Source organism: Panulirus ornatus, chromosome 67 (assembly GCF_036320965.1).
Source record: "Panulirus ornatus isolate Po-2019 chromosome 67, ASM3632096v1, whole genome shotgun sequence".
Lineage (NCBI taxonomy): Eukaryota > Metazoa > Arthropoda > Malacostraca > Decapoda > Palinuridae > Panulirus > Panulirus ornatus.
In genome coordinates, this window is record NC_092290.1 from 17659958 (window position 1) to 17673453 (window position 13496).

The window sequence follows — 13496 nt, forward strand, 5'->3', positions numbered from 1 at the left end:
ACCACACCACCGAGCTGCCACACCCGCTGGCTACCACACCACCGACCTACCACACCCGCTGGCTACCACACCACCGAGCTGCCACACCCGCTGTCTACCACACCACCGAGCTGCCACACCCTCTGGCTACCACACCACTGACCTACCACACCCGCTGGCTACCACACCATAGAGCTACCACACCACCGAGCTACCACACCCGCTGGCTACCACACCACCGAGCTACCACACCCGCTGGCTACCACACCACCGAGCTACCACACCCGCTGGCTACCACACCACCGAGCTACCACACCCGCTGGCTACCACCCACCGAGCTGCCACACCCGCTGGCTACCAAAAACAACCCCCCCTCAAAACCCCTTAATGTTTTTTTATGTGCCCTCCTAACCCCTTTTCTTATTCTTTTCTATAGATGAATCCTTATAGTCTCGTTTTCTTCTATCAGTCCCACGAGGAGTTATCTTATCACCTGTACCCAGAACTGCTTTGTGATAAGCGCAAATCGTATGACGCGATGAGCAACGAAGGGGATTTCGAAGACATTTTTCTAATGAGGTAGAAGGAAAAGCTAACATTATCTTTAGCTTCTTTCTTTTTAGCATAGTATAGCTTCACATACCATCACGGTTCTTGGATAGAAGTTTCGATAAGCTTAAGAGGTGCTTAGGTGGCCAACGTCCATGGCAGGTCCTTTTGCGAAGGGGTGAAGGGGGCCAGCGCTAAAGCTGGGTTTGGGCCCTTCATCAGGCCCACCCTACCAGCAAAAGCAGGTTGGTCCAATCTTACCCTCACCCTACCAGCTAAAGCTGAGGTCTAGCCAATCTAAAGGGCTAACTCAGATAACTGAATAAAGCATTTATTACTCTACATTATAAAGAGACCCCCCTTCCTCCCCCCAAAAAAAATCGTACATTTCAACTATCATTCAACTTGGTAAACCAGCAGTTTAAAAACTGTTGGCAGTTTTAAAACATTTAAAAGACCAGCTAATTTACATTAGAGTTGACCAGGTTAGCTGGTTTATTTTAAACGATAATGTATCAATCAAACCAAGTCGAAAATTATGGGGTTTTAATAAACTTTGGAACTATTGTTAATTTGATAAAACCTATCATATTGGTTTAACAAGATCATGGGTTTGCGAGAGACCTTAAAGAGCTGGTTTATTATGAGGGGGGGGGGGGGGGGATCGGCTCTGTAGAATATAGGGTAGAGGATTAACTACAACAATGTATATTGGCTCTATAAAGTAGGTTTACTTTTATACACCCGTCTGCTATTTTATATAAACCTGCCCCTAAAAACACCCCCTCTATATAAAATTTTAAAGAAAAAGGCTTTATGACACCGTCTGCTAGCTCTTTTTATAATTTAATTTTAATTTAAAAACCTTCCCCTATAACACTGCCTTATAACATTTCCTTATAACCCCCCCCTAATAAATAACTGAACTGGTTTCGTCACCTGTCTGCTAACTCTTATTTATATAACTTGCCTAATAACCCGCCCCTATATACACCTGCCTCTATTACCCTGCTTTATATATACACCGCCTAATATAATGAACGGGGGTTCTTTTAGTACCTGGCTTCTAAATCATTTTTTTCCTTTCCCTTAAGGGGGTATTTCGGGCAAAAAACCTTGGCCAAAAGCCCTTTGGGGGGAAATATACTGTGGGGGGAGTTTCTTAGGGCCCCAAACTTTTTTACCCGAGGGCCCCGGTTTGCCGGGGTCCCCCGTAGGGGAAATTTTTTCGGGGACCGTTTTAATTGGGGCTTGGGAAAATTAAGGGCTTTCACGCACCCCCCTGTAGAGGCCTTTGCCTCCCAAAGGCCTTGGATATATGCGGGCACAGGGGGCCCTTTTGAGGGGTGTTTTGGGGGGAGGGGAATGATCCGATGGGACGTAAGACAAAATGAATAAGGCCCCCAAAACCCCTAAAACCCCAAGGAAACAAACAAAAAACAAACAAAAAAAAGGGAAAGACTAGTCTCCCCCCCCCTTCCCCCTCCCTTCCCCTCCTTTCCCTGCTGAAACCCCCCCAACCCCTTTCCCCCCCCCCCCTCCCTTTACCTCTCTCCCTTTCCCCGGGGGGGGAAAAAAAAAATTGCATGCATTAACCCGGTAAACAACCACGTGGGGGTGGGTTTAATTTTTCTCGGTATTTCTTTTATACAGAATGAAATCATTTATTATTAATGTGGTAGTGTCTTCTCTATGTTGGTTTTTTTTCAATTTTTTACATACACAATATTATCATTATATAAAAATTATATTGAATACTTCCCGTATTCCTGCGTGTCGTAGAAGGCGACTAAAAGGGAAGGGAGCGGGGGGCTGGAAATCCTCCCCTCTCATTATCTTTTTTAATTTTCCAAAAGAAGGAACAGAGAAGGGGGCCAGGTGAGGATATTCCCTCTAAGGCCCAGTCCTCTGTTCTTAACGCTACCTCGCTCACGCGGGAAATGGCGAATAGTTTGAAAAAAAAATATATATATATATATATATATATATATTATAACGAATCTAGCTGTCACAGTAATGAAAGTAATGGTGGATATAGAGCACTGTCGTCTAGGTTATACTGTAAGGAGACGACCCGTCATAAATGATTGTAAAAATGATTTTATTAGGTCTAGAATGAGCCTAGGTTGATCATGATCAGTATTATTAATCAAAACATAGAAGTAACACAAAATCACAAAGTAACAACAAGTATAATAACTAATTAACCAAAGTCAATCAACAATGAATCCATGAATTACATCCCCATGAATAGAAAAATATTACCACGAATCAAAATGAAAAGTCCATTTCCCAGCACACAACATGTTAACACAACCACAAGTGCATTTAACCACAAAGGCAGCTTAACTTACATACCAAAATCGTTCTGCTTCCCCTACCACACCACCACCACACCTCGGGGAAGAGCCACTACACCTCAGGTTGCCGTCTGGGATCAGAGACTGACGTGGAAGGCATCGGCAACGATATATAAAGGGTTGGTATGAAGGCCGCTGGGCTTGTCTCAGTCAAAGTGAGACGAAGCAACAAGGAGTTGAACTAATGAATCCTAACGCACAACGATCTAGTTACAACGTGGCAGAGAGGCAGTAGTGCGTAGTATGGAGGACAAAATAATATGAATTTTGATTTAAACAAGATCTTAGGAGAGTACATGATGATAATACATATATGCAAAGATTCGAACCCCGTACCATTTGCGTGGAACGCTAATTGCGAGGCTATGATCGCCCCTAACGGGGAAACGACTATTCGATTGTTAGTAATCCAATACCCTTAAACAAGATCTTAGGAGAGTACATGATAATATATATATATATATATATCTCCAACGGCCAGGATCGAACCCGGGACCCCTGTGCAAGAGGCAGGCATGCTAACCGCTAGGCTATAGGCCCATAGCCTAGCGGTTAGCATGCCTGCCTCTTACACAGGGGTCCCGGGTTCGATCCTGGCTGTTGGAGGTTTGTATGTTCTATGAAGGTGCGCGTTCATATGCACTTTGTTCGTATATATATATATATATATATATATATATATATGAGAGGCATTAATGTGAATAATGAAATCAAATATAATATCAAACAAATTATGAAGGTAATTAAACAGATAAAAAAAGTACACAAACCAGATTTATTCATGAAATAATAATTGCGTTAAATAGAATTATCACTCGTTAGTTAATCATAACGCATTTATCACCATGTAAGCTCATATGTGACAGACAAAATAATTTAAGTAATGATAATGTCGAATAGATATAATTATCATTAGCAATAATCTAACATTTGACTTTTGTAAGTCCTTTTTACGACCATTGTTAAAAGTGAGAAGAAATTGTAAGATGTTAATACCATTGTATAGAATCATTAGGCTAAAATCGTGTCTTCTATGATGATATAGAGAAATGAAATAACTGATATGTCCAGTTGGTACTTCAGTCCCCCCTCACCCCACCCATGTCCAGCTGGTACTTCAGCCCCCCCTCACCCCACCCATGTCCAGCTGGTACTTCAGTCCCCACCCACCCCACCCATGTCCAGCTGGTACTTCAGTCCCCACCCACCCCACCCATGTATAGCTGGTAGTTCAGTCCCCACCCACCCATGTCCAGCTGGTACTTCAGTCCCCCCCACCCCACCCATGTCCAGCTGGTAGTTCAGTCCTCCCTCCACCCCACCCATGTCCAGCTGGTACTTCAGTCCCCCCCACCCATGTCCAGCTGGTAGTTCAGTCCCCCCCTCACCCCACCCATGTCCAGCTGGTACTTCAGTCCTCCCTCCACCCCACCCATGTCCAGCTGGTAGTTCAGTCCCCCCCACCCATGCCCAGACGGCCCTTAGAGGCGCACGCCCAGATGGCGTGTCCAGTCCCACTTGCTTGTGTCCACTCGCTGTGTGAGAAATATAGTAATTATGGGAGACGCGAGAATATCGACAGATGGTTGGCTATTGCCAACACTCACGCTAGCCAGCCTGCCACCACCACCACAGCCAGCACTGTGCCACCACCACCACAGCCAGCACTGTGCCACCACCACCACAGCCAGCACTGTGCCACCACCACAGCCAACACTGTGCCACCACCACCACAGCCAGCACTGTGCCACCACCACCACAGCCAGCACTGTGCCACCACCACAGCCAACACTGTGCCACCATCACCACAGCCAGCACTGTGCCACCACCACCACAGCCAGCACTGTGCCACCACCACCACAGCCAGCACTGTGCCACCAGCTCGTGTCTATATATCATCATCATCTCGTCTTACAGGACAACACACGCGATATAGGATTATATATATATATATATATATATATATATATATATATATATATATATATATATATATATATATATATATATATATATATATATATATATATATATATATATATATATATATATATATATATATATATATTCACCTTCAACATCTCTGACGATCGTCACACATTCATCATTCACTACCAGATAACTAGCGACTTCATTATGAAATACAACCTCACGCAGACCAATAACTCACAACAGTTTACCACTGTAGTTCACAACGGCTCCTACCCAGGTGGAGGTTGTAAACCTCAAAAAAAGAGAAAAAGTAAACTAAATCGGTGTAACCACAATATCATTCAGTCAACGCGTAATACTCCCTCTTCACAATAGTAGACCTTAACTCCATATACAACAGAAACGAAGGCCCTAATCTACATATACAACAGAAACGGAGGCCCTAATCTACATATACAACAGAAACGGAGGCCCTAATCTACATATACAACAGAAACGAAGGCCCTAATCTACATATACAACAGAAACGGAGGCCCTAATCTACATATACAACAGAAACGAAGGCCCAATCTACATATACAACAGAAACGGAGGCCCTAATCTACATATACAACAGAAACGGAGGCCTAATCTACATATACAACAGAAACGGAGGCCCTAATCTACATATATAACAGCAACATTACATGAACCTCACTTATCATCACCTTAACCAAAAATACGGTAATGTTGACCTGTTGCGACGCCCGGGCAAGACGACCGATGATAGAAGCCCCTGTACACAAGAGAATACAACCCCTTCATAAATCATAAAAGTACAGGACAAGTTAGAACTCTACAGTTATTTTCTCTATCATACCCTAATTAACCCCACTCTCTACCCCCACAACCCCCCCTCCACCCTCGAACTGTTGACCACACTACAACGCATAAGCTCCGAGGGAACACGGTCCACTGATTAACATACTGTCTACGTCTAGAGGGGTGGATGAACAGCTGGGTTGAACTATGGACCGACTGCCACAACCTAGGATTCGAACCTATGCCATGATCGACGCCTTAGGTGACCCGTGAATGCGCCATGGGTCAGGAACGCTAACCATTACACCACAAAGTTTCAGACACTTTTCCATTTCGTATTTTTGGACCACATTTCTGGGAACGCTTCCATCGCTCAGGTCAGATTATATCATGAGTTATATGATCTCTCTTTCCCAACGTATCATCATCATTCCTCATATATCTCTAATGATATATAATCATATATATGTCATCAAGCGTTTCTTACTTGGAAAGCCACGATTTTGTAGATATGAAAGAAAAATGCCTTTTGATGGAATGGCTAATTTTTTTTTTTGGTGTGGGTTCTGAGTGAGTTGTCTCTTTTGTTAATTGGATTTTGTTTAAGTAGTGTTGTTGTCTTAATTGGGTTTATAATCCAGTAAAGTTAATGTCATTTCATTTTCTTTTTCCATCATTTTGTCCTTCTCGAACGATTTTCATGTTCGAATTAGCATTTGGTGTTTCTTCTCTCCCTCTGTGTGTGTGTGTGTGTGTGTGTGTGTGTGTGTGTGTGTGCGCGTGTGTGTGGGTGTGTGTGTGTGTGTGTGTATACAAAGCAAACATCATGTTTATAAGAAAGAAATTGGCTATACAGGCAATGGCTACAATCTGGGCCATTTAGACAATGGCTACACTCTGGGCTATATACAATGGCTACAATCTGGGCCATTTAGACAATGGCTACAATCTGGGCCATTTAGACAATGGCTACAATCAGGGCCATTTAGACAATGGCTGCAGTCTGGGCTATACAGCTTACGTCATACAACATTCAAAATGAAATTGAAATTGTCATTTGTGTGTAAAAAAGGCACAAACTGATGACAAACCATTTCGGAAAAATGGCTGAATTTACATAAAACTATAAAACAAGGGAAATTAGATGGGAAAATATCAAGGTCATAATATGCATCAAGTTATTATATAAATGAATACATAAAAAACTATACAGAAGATGAATATTCAGCCTGACTTAACAAGGATATTCAGGCTAAGGTAACAAGAATATTCAGCCTGACGTCACATGAGTATTCAGCCTGACGTCACAAGAATATTCAGCCTGACGTCACATGAATATTCAGCCTGACGTCACAAGAATATTCAGCCTGACGTCACACGAATATTCAGCCTGACGTCACACGAATGTTCAGAGATGGCCAACAAAAGCCCTACTACCCCAGAGATGGCCAACAAAAGCCCTACTACCCCAGAGATGGCCAACAAAAGCCCTACTACCCCAGAGATGGCCAACAAAAGCCCTACTACCCCAGAAATGGCCAACAAAAGCCCTACTACCCCAGACATGGCTAACAACAGCCCTGCTCCCCCAGACATGGCTAGCAACAGCCCTGCTCCCCCAGAGATGGCCAACGAAAGCCCTCCCCTTCTTCAGAGAAGGCCAACAAAAGCCCTACTACCTCAGAGATGGCCAACAAAAGCCCCGCTCCTCCAGGGATGGCCAACAAAAGCATCACTTCTGCAGGCGGGAGGAACAAAAGTCCAGCTCCTTCAGGGATAAAACAAGAGACGGTCCGACGGTACACAACAAAACCAGAGCTTGGTCAATATATTGACGACTCCTGAGACACCACAGAGGATGACACAAGTGGCCAACTCTGAGGACCATCCAGGGTGGCGAAGACCATCCAGGGTGGTGAAGAAGACCATCCAGGGTGTTGAAGAAGACCCTCGGGTGTTGAAGACCATCCAGGGTGGCGAAGACCTTCCAGGGTGTTGAAGAAGACCATCTATGTGCTGAAGACCATCAGGTGCGAAGACCATCCAGGGTGGCGAAGACCATCCAGGGTGTTGAAGAAGACCATCCAGGGTGGCGAAGACCATCCAGGGTGTTGAAGAAGACCATCCAGGGTGCGAAGACCATCCAGGGTTGCGAAGACCATTCAGGTGGAAGACCATCCAGGGTGTCGAAGACCATCTAGGGTGTTGAAGAAGACCATCCAGGATGTTGAAGAAGACCATTCAGGGTGTTGAAGAAGACCGTCCATGTCGAAGAAGACCATCCAGGGTGGCGAAGACCATCCAGGGTGGCGAAGACCATCCAGGGTGTTGAAGAAGACCATCCAGGGTGTTGAAGAAGACCATCCATGGTGCTGAAGACCATACAGGGTGTTGAAGATGACCATCCATGGTGCTGAAGACCATCCAGGGTGGCGAAGACCATCCAGGGTGTTGAAGAAGACCATCCAGGGTGGCGAAGACCATCCTTGGTGCCGAAAACCATCCAGGGTGTTGAAGAAGACCATCCAGGGTGCTGAAGACCATCCAGGGTGGCGAAGACCTTCCAGGGTGTTGAAGAAGACCATCTATGGTGCTGAAGACCATCTAGGGTGCTGAAGACCATCCAGGGTGTCGAAGACCATCTACGGTGCTGAAGACCATCCATGTTGTCGAAGACCAGCCAGGGTGCTGAAGACCATCCATGGTGTCGAAGACCATCCATGGTGTTGAAGACCATCCATGGTGTCGAAGACCATCCATGGTGTTGAAGACCATCCATGGTGTCGAAGACCATCCATGGTGTTGAAGACCATCCATGGTGTCGAAGACCATCCAGGGTGGCGAAGACCATCCATGATAACATTATCTTACTCATCACTTTATGAAATACCTGTCACTTGTGAGTCGACATGTCATCATCCATGAGTCAAAGTGACTCATCCTTGATTACCTCACCCATCACTTTACTCACGACTCATGAGCCACGCCCAGAAGGGGTCGTTCTGGGGGGGGGGGTTGAGGAGATACAGGCCACGACCCCCCCCCACCTCAGGTGGGTCGTACCGAAGGCTATGTACCTCTTCATGACTTCCCAGCCATATTCAAAGGGTCGTTCTTAAGGGTTAAAGTACGCTGTAGTTCCACGAGAACATTCTATCTATCATTAATATGGATGTAAACTTCAGGGTGTGTATCCTAATTGTAAACCCCAGTAGGTGTGTTGGTGTAGTTCCTTCTGTGTAAACTCTAGCAGGTGTACTAGTGCAGCTCCTTCAGTGTAAACCCCAGCATGTGTATCAATGCAGTTCTTTCAATGTAAACCCCAGTAAGTGTACAAGAGCTGTTCCCTCATTGTAAACCCCAGCAGGTGTACAGAAGCTGTTCCCTCATTGTAAACCCCAGCAGGTGTACAGAAGCTGTTCCCTCATTGTAAACCCCAGCAGGTGTACAGAAGCTGTTCCCTCACTGTAAACCCCAGCAAGTTTACAGTATCAACTCCCCATCCGTAAAGTATATCATATTCCACGAACATTTACAGTATACACTGTTCATAAGACTTTATATATATATATATATATATATATATATATATATATATATATATATATATATATATATATATATATATATATATATATGTAAGCCCCCTTTATAATCATGCCCGAGGCAAGACGGGCCTAAGCCACTCCTCCCTAGTCCACAAGCCTTAATTGAGATCAAATTAAAACTTCCAGGATAACGTAACAGGAGTCCTAGTTTACACCCTCGTCTCTAATTTAATTAAGGGAGTTAATGAAGACCTATGAGGCGACTGTAACCATATTAGCGGGGTTGGAGGAGAGAGAATATCATTTTGAACTTCGTCATATTGAACGTGACTTGTCCTGGTACTCGCTAGCGGTTGAGCCTCCTATTGTTGTCGTCGAGTCTTCTCGGTGCGAGTCTACAGCCCATACTCGGCCACTCCAGAACTTTTGGGCATAAGATAAAAGCTTTTTATCCTCTTTTTGTAGCTGAAGTAGGCTTAGCATCGCCGGCTCATATCTTGGAATAAAATGTTTCTTCTTTGTACAGGAGACAGAGGCGTCACATTCCGTCTACTCATCCTGAAATACGGTGTTATGCAAAGTGTACTTGACCGAGCTGTCACAAATTACCTGTTTACAACTTGCTATATATCATTCTTCCTTATATAAGAGACAGAGTCGCTACATAGCCTGTATCTACCCTCAGACAGTCTCCTCTTGTTCCAATGGCCTCAGCTCTCGTTATCGTCCGCACCTGTTATCTAACGATATCAAATTTCTACCCTAAGTGTAGACGTGTTTTCTGGGTGTGTTACACACACTCTCATCCACACACACACACACACACACACACACACACCCGAGCGCTGGTGTGTGAGAGACGAGGTGGGAGAGAAAGATAAAAATAATAGGTGAGACTTTTAGTCTTTCTCTCCCCCTCTATCTCTTTTCTCTCTCACTCTCATTTTTCTTCTCATTTTCCTCATTGGGTGCCTGGCCTCAATGAGGGTCTATGATCTCTTCCTTCCTCCCTGTCTGAAATTTTTCTCATGAATATTCTATGGAAATTGTGAATGAGGAACTCATAATGATTCAAGTCCTTCCCTTTAATTAAGGATCTAATGACGTCATTCCCTCTGATCATTACCTGACCTATAGAATCAGCAGTGACCTTCGAAGATCCTTATGTCCAGTTTCGTTGGCATCCATGTACGTAAATATAGCTTGACCCTCCAGCTGAAGTTAGCGTCAATGTACGTAAATAGAGCTTGACCCTCCAGCTGAAGTTAGCTGCTTCATTGTTTCCATCACGACGGCTGAAGCTGACTACATCAAACTTCAGCCAGGTCCTGGGTCTTGTATGTTGGCCAAGACGGGGGATCGGTCTCTCTCTCTCTCTCTCTCTCTCTCTCTCTCTCTCTCTCTCTCTCTCTCTCTCTCTCTCTCTGTATCTATCGATTTATCTATCCGTCTCTATCTCTTTGATAAGACGGAATATTGTCTAACTATCTATCTATCGATTTATCTATCCGTCTCCATCTCTTTGATAGACGGAATATTGCCACTGTATCCAAATCTATTTAGACCACCACCACTACCACTACCTAAGGTATGCAATGCAATTCCGGGACCACCCTCGACATGAGTAAAGATATTCTTGAATTAGACGCCGTGCAGCGAAGAACAACTGAATTGATTCCATCCTTACGCAGCAAACCAGGCGAGACAGACTGCGAGATTCGAACTGGCCTCTCTAAATAAGAGACCATCCCGAGTCAGGTTGATAGAATGTTTTGAAATAAATGGATTTTAAGATAGAGAATTCAACGGCTTTGATAGAGAAAACGTCTTTACGATTGCGTTACTGCTGCTAATGAGAGGCGATGGACTACAACTTAAAGTTCTCCAAAGACATGTTGTTCAGAGCAACACTTTTAAAGTTCTCAAAATTACGCTGGATCATCATCTCCCACTCTACGACAATGGATAATTCTTTCAATAAGTTATTATATCGTAGTGGTATAATTACCTTCTCAACTGCCGGTCATGCCCTGGCCATCCTACTCTTGTAACTTATCAATACTGATCAACCCGTATCACCTGCTTTACCAGAACAAGATGGAGTTAATGTATCATCCTACCACATCAAGCGTAATATAGATATGGTAAGTTGCGAGGCTCGAGCTCAAAATCTATATACTTATTGTCTATAACAAAAAGAATGAAGGGATGCATGTCATTGGTGATGGGGTGCATGACATATTCACGTTTCATTCCACCTTCTTTGACTTTCTTATACAATTTCTCCTCAGGCACATTACTCCTACAAGGTATTTGCTTCAATCTGTGTCGCGTCTGGCTGGCGTGCTGCCCTAGGAAGTGGAGAGGATAGGGAGAGAGCCTTTGCTATGGTACCCTTTTCCACTACTGATTCTCCTGCAGGGGAACTGCATCTTTTTTTTTCAGTGGTATCAAGGCCTTTCCAGCCTCGCCTGGACCCTGGGGTCTGTGTGTCTCTATGTTGTTCTATGTAATTTTCTCCAACATTACCTGACATTCTTCGTAAGACTGGATTCACCTGTTGCAGGGGATGGTCCGAAGGGCGTGCAGTAATCTCCGTCCAGATTAATGCCAGGAGAGAAAAGATTAATCGTTGCTCTGAAGATTAACCCCTTAAGCACAATGGCATAACTTTTGACCCTTGAACCTTAAGGGTCAAATGTCAAAGGATCGTATCTTTGTGCTCAAGGATCGTACAGTTGTGCTCAAGGATCGTACACTGGTGGTCAAGGATCGTACCGTCGCACTCAAGCGTCGTCCCTCTAGCCCTGAGGTCTACACCCACCCTCAGGGACGTCCCTGAGGTCTACACCTACCCTCAGGGACGTCCCTGAGGTCTACACCTACCCTCAGGGACGTCCCTGAGGTCTACACCCACCCTCAGGGACGTCCCTCTGGCCCTGAGGTCTACACCCACCCTCAGGGACGTCCCTGAGGTCTACACCCACCCTCAGGGACGTCCCTTGATCCTCCAAGATAAACTAGGAAGTTTGAGTTCATTGTTCGGTGAAGGTAAACAAGTGAGAGATGGAGATGATTTAACCCAGTGTGTCTGTGAGCCTTGGACCAGGCCAGGCCAGAGCTGTGCCTTCAACCCCGGCGCTGCGACCTTTGACCACAGCGCTGCGACCCTTGAACACGACGGTACGACCCTTGACCACGACGGTACGACCCTTGACCACGACGGTACGGCCCTTGACCATGACGGTACGACTCTTGAGCACGTCAGCACAGCCCTTGAACATGGCGGTGCAACCCATGAACGGTGGTACGACCCTTGACCACGACGATACGACCCTTAAGCACGACGTGACGACCCTTGAGTAAGGCGGTGCGACCCTCGAGCACGACGGGACGACCCTTGAGTAAGGCGGTGCGACCCTTGAGCACGACGGGACGACCCTTGAGTAAGGTGGTGCGACCCTTGACCACGACGGTACGACCCTTTTAGTAAGGCGGTGCAACCCTTGCGCACGACGGGACGACCCTTTTAGTAAGGCGGTACGACCCTTGACCACGACTGGACAAACTACACCATTTAAGACCATGTCTTGTAGTCTATGGACATTGATCCTATCCACAGTATCTATGGCCATAACCCTCTTCGTTCAGTAAACCCTCAAAAAAGGGAATAAAAGAAAGCTTTCTTTTTTTCCCCTTTTCTTTTTTTTGTGTCGAGTCAAAATTCCACCTCGCGATTAGAATTGTCCTTGACCCACAAATATGAAAGGGTCGTTTCCTACCTCCAGTCAAAAGGCTTAGTTCCCCCATGGTAAAGTCTCCGGAACTGTCATTTCAAACAAGGCCATTGGGGTGGGGGGTTGAGACCAGCCATTGGGGTGGGGGGTTGAGAACAGCCATTGGGGTGGGGGGGTTGAGAACAGCCATTAGGGTGGGTGGGTTGAGACCAGCCATTGGGGTGGTGGGGGTTGAGAACAGCCATTGGGGTGGTGGGGGTTGAGAACAGCCATTGGGGTGGGGGTTGTGAACAGCCATTGGGGTGGGGGTTGTGAACAGCCATTGGGATGGGGGGGTTGAGAACAGCCATTGGGGTGGGGGTTGTGAACAGCCATTGGGATGGGGGGGTTGAGAACAGCCATTGGGGTGGGGGTTGAGAACAGCCATTAGGGTGGGGGGTTGAGACCAGCCATTGGGGTGGGGGTTGAGAACAGCCATTGGGGTGGGGGAGGTTGAGAACAGCCATTGGGGTGGGGGGGGGGGTTGAGACCAGCCATTGGGGTGGGGGGTTGAGAACAGCCATTAGGGTGGGGGGTTGAGACCAGCCATT

General features: G+C 45.7%; 1 protein-coding gene across 4 annotated transcripts in view; it reads right to left on the reverse strand.

The window, feature by feature from the left end:
• The window catches only part of LOC139747015 (uncharacterized), a 154854-nt gene that overhangs the window by 83027 nt on the left and 58331 nt on the right, over positions 1–13496 (reverse strand). For 2 of the 4 annotated variants that reach the window (XM_071658750.1, XM_071658754.1), the window contains exon 1: positions 2887–2995. The exons of the other annotated variants lie outside the window; for them this stretch is intronic. The gene's annotated coding sequence lies outside the window, so the exon portion shown is untranslated. Of the gene's footprint in view, positions 1–2886; positions 2996–13496 lie in introns of those variants that run through there. 4 annotated transcript variants of the gene reach the window in all.